The sequence below is a fragment of the Rhinopithecus roxellana genome, chromosome 8 (genome assembly GCF_007565055.1).
Source record: "Rhinopithecus roxellana isolate Shanxi Qingling chromosome 8, ASM756505v1, whole genome shotgun sequence".
In the NCBI taxonomy this organism is placed as follows: domain Eukaryota; kingdom Metazoa; phylum Chordata; class Mammalia; order Primates; family Cercopithecidae; genus Rhinopithecus; species Rhinopithecus roxellana.
In genome coordinates, this window is record NC_044556.1 from 97,627,408 (window position 1) to 97,639,495 (window position 12,088).

Below are 12,088 nucleotides of genomic sequence, written 5' to 3' on the forward strand. Positions count from 1 at the left end.
TCCCAGAAAAGAATGTAGCCAAGAGGGCTGTGAATTACAAGGATTAAACACACAGGCAGGACAAAAAGAGGGAGGAAAGGAGGAGAATAAGGTGAATCTGATATTATCTAATAAATGGGGAAAGAACAATTCAAGAAGGAAGTGATTAATAGTGTCAAGTGCCATAGAAGAGGCCAAGTACAAAGGTTGTTATTAGGACACAGCCATTAGGAGTGACCTAATGTGACATAGCCTCAGCCATTATGAAGATTGAAGATGATAAAGTGGGCAGGTGCCTAATTGTGTGGTATTACCAAAGATTGAATACATAGTGAATGCAAAAGTAGAGGGAGGCAAAATCAGCACTCCTTAGAGGAGCCCGGCCATGGAGGTGAGTGTGATCTAATTGCAGGTGCAATGGTCAAGAAAGTGTTTGTTTTGACTGATTGGCTTTTAATATTAAAGCTAAGTATGCTGGCCAGTCGTGGTGGCTCATGCCTGTAATCCCAGCACTTTGGGAGGCCAAGGTGGGTGGATCACCTGAGGTCAGGAGTTCGAGACCAGCCTGGCCAACATGATGAAACACCATCTCTACTAAAAATACGAAAATGAGCCGGGCGTAATGGTGGGTGCCTGTAGTCCCAGCTACTAGGGAGGCTGAGAATCGCTTGAACCCGGGATGTGGAGGTTGCAGTGAGCCAGGATCATGCCACTGCACTCCAGCCTGGGTGACAGAGCGAGACTCCACCTCGAAAAAAAAAAGAAATAACAAACAAAACTAAGTATGCTTCTTCTTGACTCCTCTGCTGTCCTGGCATCATTATAGCTTTCACTATAATGCATATGTTGGAGACTCTAAAATCTTTATATTCAGCCCTAACCCTTTCCTGAATTTCAGATTTAAATCCAGCTGGGTGCCCTTCTACCCATAGGCCCTCAACATATTCAAATGTGAACTCACTGGCTTCTCCCTTACTGCGATTCCTCCCATTGTGCCTTTTGTATTTTGATCTCAGCTGATGAAACCACAATCCACCTGGTCACTTAGAACCAGGAGGAAACCTAAATTCCTCCTCTTCTCATCCTCCTCTCTCTCACTACCATATCCAGTCAGTGACCAGATCTTATCAATTTTATTTCCAAATGATAATTAACTACATATGTTTGCCCTATCCCTGTTGCCACAACTTCAAGTCAAATCCTCAGTATTTCTCCCTTGAACTATCAAAATGGCTTCCTAACTAAATTTTGTATCTCCAACTAAACCTTCTATATCAATGAAGGGAAGAAAGGAGCAACTCTCTAGCTTTCAAAGCATACATAAGTTTACACAGGAAATGAGAAAGCTGAAAAAGCAAACAAGGGATCATACAAAGCAGAATATGCACCTACCACTCCTAGGACTGGAAGAACAGTGGAAACAAGTAGTATTGTTAGAAGCCACAAGCCAGAGATTGGTGGCAAGAGATAGATCCATGGCAGGGCAGTTTGGAAAGAGCTGGAGCCTTGAGGACTTGCAGCAGCCACAGAAAGGGAATGGTTTTGAGTGGGGAATATGATATCAAAGCAGATAAAGACATGACAGGAAATGAAAACTTGACCATGTATTTTCCTGCCTTAACAAAAGCAAAAATTCTTAAAAACATATTAGGAATCTGAGTCCTGCAACATATAAAAAGGATTACATACTATGACCAAGTAGAATTCATCCCAGGAATTCAAGGTTGGCTTAACATCCAAAAATCAATCATACATGTGAGGGTAGCCCTAATCTGTGTGATGGAGGGCACCACAAATATCTGCTACATTCTTGTACACCCTTTCTCAGAGCTACTGGAAAATATGCTTCATTAAAAGGAATGAATATACTAAGAAAGATAAAGCATGGGACCAAGGGAACAAGCTTTTTCTTTTTCTTTTGTCTTTTTTAGAGAGTCTTGCTCCATTGCCCAAGCCAGAATGCAGAATGCAGAATGCAGAATGCAGTGGTGCGATCTCAGCTCACTGCAACCTCTGTCTCCTGGGTTCAAGTAATTCTCATGCCTCAGCCTTCTGAGTAGCTGGGATTACAGGCATGCACCACCACCCCTGGCTAATTTTTATATATATATTTTTTCTGGTAGAGATGAGGTTTCACCTTGTTGACCAGTCTGGTCTCAAACTCCTGACCTCAGTGATGCCCCCGCCTTGGCCTCCCAAAGTGTTGAGATTATAGTGAACCACTGCACCCAGCCAAGAACAAACAACTGAAAAGAGAGAGAGAAAATTAGAAAACAATCTCCAGGACAACAGTTCACAAAACAGCAGGCCTAGAGAATAACCAAATCAGATGAAGCATTGAGATAAATTTTGAATGTAATATCTTTGATAATTTTAGGTCTAATTGTTTTTTTTACTTGTTTTACCTTTTTGATAAATATATTTTTTTCTAGGAATTTGTTCATTTGATCTAAGTACTCTACTTTATTGGTATAAAGTTTGTCATACTGTCCTCTTGTGATTTAATAAAAATGTTTGTAAGATATGCAGTGGTTTGTGCCTTTTCATTATTAAAATCAGTTATTTGTGCCATCTCATTCTTTCATGATTATTCATTAGGAATCTCTCATTTTATTTAGTCTTCTCAAACAATTTCAACTTTTTCATCTTCTTTATCAAATGATTTTTTTTATTTTGTCAATTTATGTTCTTTATGTTTCTTTCTCTTTTACTGTGTCTCAGCCTTATTTGTTCTAATTTTTCTACCTTCTCGAGATGTATGCTTCACATGCGTTTTTTTTTTGCTTCTTCCTCATATATATATATACACACAGTTAAATCTATACATTTTCCTCTAAGTATGACGTTAGTTGCATTCTACAAATTTCAATATATTTTACTACATTCAGTTTAGAATATTTTCTAATTTCCGTTAGGATTCCTTTGACCTATAGATTACTTGGAAATATATTGCTTCTAAGTATATATAGACATATATGAGCACTTCCTAATAATCTACATCCTCATTTAATTCCAGAGAACACACTCTTAATAACTGTCAGACTTGATTTATGGCAAAGTATATGATTAGTTTTGTAAATGTGTGTGTCAGCTTAAAAAGAATGATTTTTCTGCATGCTAAAAGTCCAGTATTCTATAAATGTCCACTGGTTAAATCTGCTAATAATTTGCTCAAATATTCTTCATCCTTACAGACTTTTCATCTGCTTTTCTATCAGTTAGTGACAGAGGTGTCATCCTTTTTAAGATTTGCCAAATACAAATGCACACACACACAATGGACCATATTATTTAACATAAATCAAGCCTCAATACATTTCAAATAATTAAAATTATTTAGAGTTCAGAGTATTTCCTACAGAACTAAGTAAGAAATCAAAGATCATTATAAAATCATATGTAGTCCCAGCAGATCATTTGAGCTCAGGAGTTTGAGACTAGCCTGGGCAACATGGCGAAATCCTGTCTCTACAAAAAAAAAACAAAAATTAGCTGGGTGTGGTGGCATGTGCCTATAGTCCCAGCTGCTTGCGGGGGCTGAGGTAGGAAGATCCTTTGAGCAGGAGAGGTCAAGGCTTCAGTGAGCCGTGTTCACGCCACTGTACTCCAGCTTGGGCGACAAAGTGGGATCCTGTCCCAAAAAATATATGTACATATATATCTATAAAACCATATATACATATTATATACACACTATGTTAAAGTTTTATATCTTTCTAAAGAAATGAACCTTTTATAATCATGCAGAATATCTCCAGCAATTTTTATAATTTAAATTCTATTCTGTCTGATATTAACGCAGTCATCCCAGGGTTCTTCTGGTTCGTGTCTATATGGTTATATCTTTTTGTATCATTTTACTTTTAACTTTTCTGTATCTTTATGTTCTATCTTTATGTTTGTTTCCTATAAGCAGCATATCGTTGAGATATGGTTTTTATTTGATCTGATAATCTTTGACTTTAATTAGAATATTTAGTCTGTTACATTTCATGCAGTTGTAATAGTACTGGATTTAATCATATAATGATTTTCAGTTTGTCTTTTTTCAGTTTTTCTTTGCTTTCTCTTGGCTTCTTTTGAATGATCTATTTTTTATTATTCATTTTTACTTATATCAGCTTAAAAGTCATAAACTTGTTTTAAAACTTGCTTAAAGGGGTCAGAAATATAAAGTGATGCATTTCCAATGGAGGTGGAATTATACAGTGGACATGATGGTCTCAGCACATGGGGGACACATGTGAAGAAGTGACACAAAGGAGCATGAGTATGGGGTAGTATTATTTTGTATAGGAGTTAGAGGTAAAGCAAAGATTATTTATAATGATGTGAGGATCTCACAGAACAGAACTGAAAGAAGGTGGAAGGGGCAGAGAAAAGGTAGGCTAATCCTTATTCAGTTAGCACAAAGAAGGGAAATGCAACAAAAAGACTATATTAATGAAGAAATGCCTAATAGGTAGAATACTAAACCTTTACTCCACGATAATTTGATATTTTCCCAAATGTGTTTAACTCTACCCAGGAGTAAGCATAAAAACTAAATTACATCTTTTGGCTCTTTTAAGCACATATTATAATTCAGACAGTGAAATGTGAAATAGAAAATGCCAGTTATTACGAGATGAATAAAGGGAGGGAAAGGAAGCAAAGGTGGGCAGAGGAGAAAGGATGAAAAAGAAAAAACAGAGTGGCTTTTACTCATTTGTAGCACTAGGCGGCACCAGAACACTGCTTAGAATGTAGTAAAATAAAATACATTATTGGCATTGCAAAGCAAGGAAGGAATTTAAACAGGGCAAATTCAATATTGCAAAAAGCTTGTTCACCCAAATGACAGTTCTGCTTTTCACCTAATTACGTTTTGTGAAGATCACCTTCGTATGTTGTACGGTCAGTGTATATTCTATGTGTGTTTTGTGTGTGACTGTTATTATCATTTTTAGGTTATTTTTCCTTAATCTTTTACACAAATTAGTGTTCCTGAATAACAGAACAGAAATAATGGAATCTAAGGAATATTATGAGTTATAATTGAAGAACTTTTTCAGAAACAAAAGAGGTCCTTAACTTACCTAAACATTAAACAGACGTATCATTCCCCATCCCCAAAATGACAAAAACAATGATAATAATAACACAAAGAAAGGTTCTAGGGCAATTGATTTCTGTATAGTAGAAGAAGTTTCTTTATGGTGTAAACATATTTTGTATACAGCTCCTTTATTCTCATATCTGTTTTAAAAGACAAATCATAAAGCAAGAATTACAAAACTATGTTGAAGGACTTATAATATATAAAGATACAATTTGTATAAAAAGAATAGCACAGAGGAAATGAGATAAAATAGAGCAATAGTGTTAGTTTTTATATAATATTGAAATGAAGCTAATATTAATCTGAATTAGATTGTTTTAATATGCTAATTGTAATCTCTAGGGCAATCACTAAAATATTAAATTTCATTTTATTTTTATTTTATTTATTCTTTTGAGACAGGGTCTCACTCCATCACCCAGGCTGGAGTGAAGTGGGGCAATTACAGCTCATGCAGCCTCGACCTCCCCAGCTGTACTGATCCTTCCCCACTCAGCCTCCCAAGTAGCTGAGACTACAGGCATGTGCTCCCACATCCAGTTAATTTTTAAAATTTTTATATTTTTTGTAGAGACAGGATCCCACTATGTTGCACAGACTGGTTTGAATCCCCTGGGCTCAAATGATCCACCCACCTTGGACTCACAAAATATGGGGATTATAGGCATGAGCCATTATTATGCCCAGCCTAGAAATTAAATTTTAAAGTACAGTAAAGGAAACACAAAAGGAATGAACTAGAAAATATCCACTTAACAACAGAAGAGGCAGTGATGGAGGAAGAGAAAAAGAAAAACACACATGACATAGAAACAAGTATCCAAATGACAGATATAAATTCACCTTATCAGCAATTACACTAAATGAAAATGGGTTAAACACTAAAATCAAAAGGTAAAGTTTGCCAGGATGAATTTAAAAACATGATCAAACGATATGATCAAATGCTAGAAAAGACACACTTTAGATTCAAGGGCATAAACAGGTGGAAAGTAAAAGGGTAGAAGAAGCAAACCAAGAGAGTTAGAGTGTTTTGTGGGTGACTATTATTATTTATTTGTACTAATATCTGACAAAACAGACTTTGAAACAAAAGTTTTTACTAAGAAAAAGAAAAGCATTTTATAATGATTAAAGGGTCAATTCATTAAGAAGATAAAATAGTTATAAACCTATATGTGCCCAACAACAGAACCTCAAAACGTAAAGAACAAAAACTGACAGAATTAAAGGGAGAAGTTAATAATCCAACAACAATAGTTGGAGACTTTAATATCCTGACTTTCAATAATGGATCAAACAACTAGGCAGAAGATTAACAAGGAAATAGAAAACTTGGGCAACAACATGTAGATATCCTGTACTGGTAGCATGGAGCACCATCTAAAATTTGGTTTGGATGTCAACACTAGTGACATCACACAGACAACACAAGGTTCTAAAAACACTTATTACTTACTTAATGAATCTATCTGGGGAAAGCAGGGCAAGTCTTTAAGCAAGTCTGAAAAGGCTCGAAAGAGCACAGAAATATTTTTATTCGGTTGGGAAATATACATGTTAAGTGGCTGAATTGTATGGCATGTGAATTATACCTCAATAAAGCTGTATTCAAAAAAAAAAAATAAACGAAAATATGTGCTTGAAGGTATCTGACTCCTTCACATGATAGTGAAGAATTATTCAATTTAGATTTTAAGATTTGATTTTCCCTTGTGTGTTTACCAGTTCTGAAGGGGCAATTTATTCTGAGAATGTTGTGATTAGGAAGGACACTCAGAGGGCTTCTGGAATATGAAAATATTCTGTATGTTTACCTGGCTCATGATTACCAGAGTATTTGCTTTATAAAAATTTATTAAGCTGTGTATATATGTTTTATGCATTTTTCTCTGCAAGTACTCTACCTTAAAATAAAATAGTGATTTTTAAAAAGATATATATTCTGGTAAAGTTATCAAAATTTGAAGATAAGGAATCTGTTGGGTAATCTGATTTAAAAAAAGATAAATAAATAAAGTTACCTATAAAAGGAAAGTGGTAGCTTGACCTCAGAATTTTCTCCAGATTTATATAATGTGAGAAGTTGATGAAATTATGGTTACAAAACCCTCTGTGAAAGATCAATGTACATTTTTGCTACTTGATATACTTTGGATATTTGTTCTTTCCAAATCTCATGTTGAAATCTGATCCCCATCTGTGCAGGTGGGCGTGGTGGGAGGTGTTTGGGTCCTGAAGGCAGATCCTTCATGAATGGCTTGGTGCCATTCTCAGAGAGAGTGAGTTCTCACTCTTAGTTCCTGGGAGAACTGATCGTTGAAAATAACCGGCATCTCCCCACTCTCTCTCGTGCTCTCTCTCGCCATGTGACACACCAGCTCCCGTTTGCTTTCTGTCGTGAATGGAAGCAGCCTGAAGCACTCCCCAGAAGCAGATGCTAGCGCCATGCTTCTTGTACAGCCAGCAGAACTGTGAACCAAATAAACCACTTTTCTTTATAAATTACCCAGCCTCAGGTATTCCTTTACAGCAACACAAAAAGACTAAGGCACTGTTATTATGGTGGATCTAAAAATTTTTGTAAGACATAGTGGTAGCTTCCATTGAATAATCTCTCTGTGCCTGGCACTATTATTAGCATTCCACATCTATTCATTCTTAGTCCACAACATCACTTTTTGAGGAAGGTGCTATAATCATTCCCATTTTACAAGCAAGAAAACAAGCACAGAGAGGTTAAGTAAATTGTCTGTGTGCTAAGGGATCGCAGCCAGTTTCAAACCTCAGCAGAGTGAGTTCCGAGCCCACACTCCAGAGCTGCATCTGAACCACTGCATTACCTCTAAGCAAAACAGTCATTTAAGCATGAAATCCATGTTACGTGTAAGAACTCAGAAGACAATATTCGCACGAGTCTTCTTGGAAGGGGTTACCAAAGGATGAACTTCTGTTAACCAAGTAATGAATTGAGAAACTGACAAAAAGCCAGATGTGAGCATTGAGTCCATTTAGTATAAATAAGACTAAAAGGTACGGCTTATGATATAGAGCAAGACACAAATGATACCAAATCCATACATGAAGAAATGATACAACTAACTAAAGCTATCAAAAGAAATGGGAGAAGAAGCTGGGCGTAGTGGCTCATGCCTGTAATCCCAGCACTTTTGGAGGCCAAGAGGGGTGGATCATTTGAGGTCAGGAGTTCGAAACCAGCCTGGCCAACATGACAAAACCCTGTCTCTTCTAAAAATACAAAAAAGAAAAAAAAATTAGCCAGGGCATAGTGGTGGATGCCTGCAATCCCAGCTACTTGGAAAGCTGAGCCAGGACAATTGCTTGAACCAGGAGACGGAGGTTGCAGTGAGCCGAGATGGTGCCACTGCACTCCAGCCTAGGCGACAGAGCAAGACTCTGTTTCAAAAAAAAGAAAGAAAGAAAGAAAAAGAAATAGGAGAAGAGAGAAGGTAAGAAGGCTGAAGACATTTAATTCTGACACACCAGATAATAGATGTATAAAGATATTTAATGGTATAGGAGTAAATCCCAAGAAACATAAACTTACCAGATAAAGCTGAGTGGTAGAGGAGCAGAAGAAAAGAAAAAGAAGTAAAAATAAGCTATTTTTAACCCTGTTTATGGTAAGAAATCAATAGAGAACATCTAAAAAAGATTAACATGTTCAATTTAAAAAGATAACTCTAAAGCCAAAAACTATAATTCTTCCAAATTTTCAGAAGCTGCATAAAACAAAATAGTAAAAAAACACAAACTACATAGTGAAAGATTGTTTTTAAAGTAAAAGAAACAAATGAAACACAAAATGTGATACAAAATGACACAAAATATGTTGGTAATAATGATAAGTGTAAATGGCTTTAACTTACCTATTAAAGGACAAAAGAAATCCAAATGAATCTTAGAGAAAATCCAAGAATTAGTTGTTTATAGGAGATACACCTATGAAAGAGTGTCTCAGAAAAACTGAAAGTAATAAAAATAGGCAAAAGCTCCTCAGACAAACGGGGAACAAATGGTGGGTGGGTGTGTGATAAGGGAAGATCAAAATCTTATTAAATAAAATTAATGAAATCAAATTATTGAATGAGACAATCTTCATAAAGAAAGAAATTCACAATACAAAATTTGAAGTTATGTATATCCATGATCAAAAGAAAATAGCACCAACATTTATCAGTTAAAGTATTTGGAATATGTCCAGGTGCAGTGGCTCATAATCCCATCGCTTTGGGAGGCCAAGGCAGGTGGATCATTTGAGGTCAGGAGTTCAAGACCAGCCTGATCAACATGGTGAAACCCCATCCATACTAAGATACAAAAATTAGCCGGGTGTGGTGGTGGGCTTCTATAATCTCAGCTACTCTGGAGGCTAAGGCAGGAGAATCCCTTGAACCCAGGAGGCAGAGGATGCAGTGAGCCAAGATCATGCCACTGTACTCCAGCCTGGGCAACAGAGGAGACTCCCTCAAAATAATAATAATAATAATAATGAAATTTAAAAATATATATATAACTTAATCTGGCTGGGCGCAGTGGCTCACACCTGTAATCCTGGCACTTTGGGAGGCTGAGGTGGGTGGATCCCCTGAGGTTAGGAGTTCAAGACCAGCCTGGCCAACATGATGAAATCCCATTTCTATTAAAAATACAAAAATTAGCCAGGCATGGTGGTGGGCACCTGTAGTCCCAGCTACTCAGGAGGCTGAGGTATGAGAATCACTTGGGCCTGGGAGGCAGCAGTTGCAGTGAGCTGAGATTACACCACTGTACTCCAGCCTAGGCGACAGAGTGAGACTCCATCTCAAAATTTTTAAAAGAGTAAAAATAATAAGCATTTTTGGAATAAATAAGACACAACCTAAAGAAGGATTCAATTCTCCTTTTTCTGCCCATTACACATCAAATAAATAATAAAGTTATTACTAATTCCTGAATAACATAATTGATATGTGTATGTCACCTATGAACTCCATTTATATAGAATGTACCGTCATTTCAAACATTCTCAGAGCACTCACAGAATCTGAGTCTATATTCATAAAAGAAAATCTCAATGAACTCACTGGAGGAAAAACAATACAAACAGTATTTTCTGATCATAATTTAATAAAATTAGAGGCTAATAGCCAACTAGGAAATAAACCAATATCTATCATCCAGAATTTTTAAAAATTTTTGCTCAAAACCTGTTGGTTCAAAAAATAAGTAAAGATCAAAATAATGAAATATCTAACATATCTTATTGAAAACTGATAGTATATCAGTACCAATAGGATCCAAAAAGGGAAAAAATATTAGCTCTCAAAGGAAAATATACAGACCCAAATAATTATGCTATCAAAAATATGTAGAGGAGACCACTGGTTGTCTACCAGAAACCACTGTCCCCTTCTTGAAGAATAATGCACACCACATTTCCCAGAACATCTTTTGGGGAGTTGCAGCCATGCAACTGAGTTCTGGAACAGTAGTGGGAGAGACGTCTGTATCCCATCAGGCCCAGCACATTCAGCTTCCCAGATGTTCTTCCAGGTCCTTCTGCTGGCTGGGTGCTCATGACAGTAAAGTTGCTATGAGGTGTCTCTGTCCATGTGTATTGCTGTAAAGGAATACCTGAGGCTGGGTCGTTTATAAAGAAAAGAGGTTTATTCTGCTCACGATTCTGCAGGCTAAACAAGAAGCATGGCATTCGTATTTGCTTCTGGTGAGGGCCTCAGGCAGCTTCCACTCATGGTGGAAGGCAAAAGGGAGCTGGTGTGTGCAGGTCACATGGCAGGAGAGAAGGCAAAAGAGAGAGGAGGGAGATCTCCAGCTCTTTTTAACAATCAGCTCTCCTAGAAACTAATACAGTGAGAACTCACTCATTACCACAAGGAGGGTACCAGGCTGTTCACCAGGGATCTGCCCTTATGACCCAAATACCTCTGACATTGGGATCAACTTTCAAAATGAGACTTGGTGAAGCCAAACACACATATCCAAACCATAGCAGGAAGCCACAAGTTGTGTTCAGCCTGGGTCTCTGACTATGAGGAGAACATCCACATGGCTGAACTGAGTTCCTGCCCAGGTGTTCTAATAAGCCAGATAACATTTTTTATTGTGTTAAGCAACTAAATTGTAGTGATTTGTTTGTTACCATAGTATTGCCTACCATAACGAACACAGAAGCTATTACCTGGAAATAGTGTACTAATATAATAAAACCTAAAAAAGCCAACATTGCCTTAGCAGTTGTTTAACAACTGAGGAACAAGGAGGCATGGCAGCCTGCCTGGAAAGATGGAGACCCAAGTTATGAGGTGATCAAAGACTTTGCAAAACTCACCTTCAGGAATTTGGAGGACTTACCAACAACGAGCAAGCCATGGCTCCAGAGGTGGGAAAAAAAAATGTTTGTTTATATGTGTTGCCAGTTCTTGGCTCCATTTTGCAACTTATAAGAAGAAGAAAGAATTCAAGTTTCAAAGCAGAACACCAAAGCCTTGAATAACTTCAGTATAGAAAAACTGAGTAATAGGCACAAATATCTGCTTCTTACATGGAAATAAATTGCAATCAAAGTAAATTAATTTTTACTGCATTAAGTCACCAAAATTTGGGGGATCCATTTGTTGCTGCAGCTAATCCTATCCTAATTAATACAAGAAACAATAAAAATAAACAAATTAGACATTGAAATCAAGAATTAAGAAAAATAATAACAATTAACCCAGGGAAGGCAGATGGAATGTACTGATAACTATAATTGCAATAGAAAATACAAAAATAAATAGAACTTAAAAATAATTATAGCCGGGTGCGGTGGCTCATGCCTGTAATCCCAGCACTTTGGGAGGCCGAGGTAGGTGGATCACCTGAGGTCAGGACTTCGAGACCAGCCTGGCCAACATGGCAAAACCCCGTCTCTACCACATATACAAAAATTAGCCAGGTGTGGTGGCGGGCACCTGTAGTCCCAGCTACTTGGGAGGCTGAGGCAGG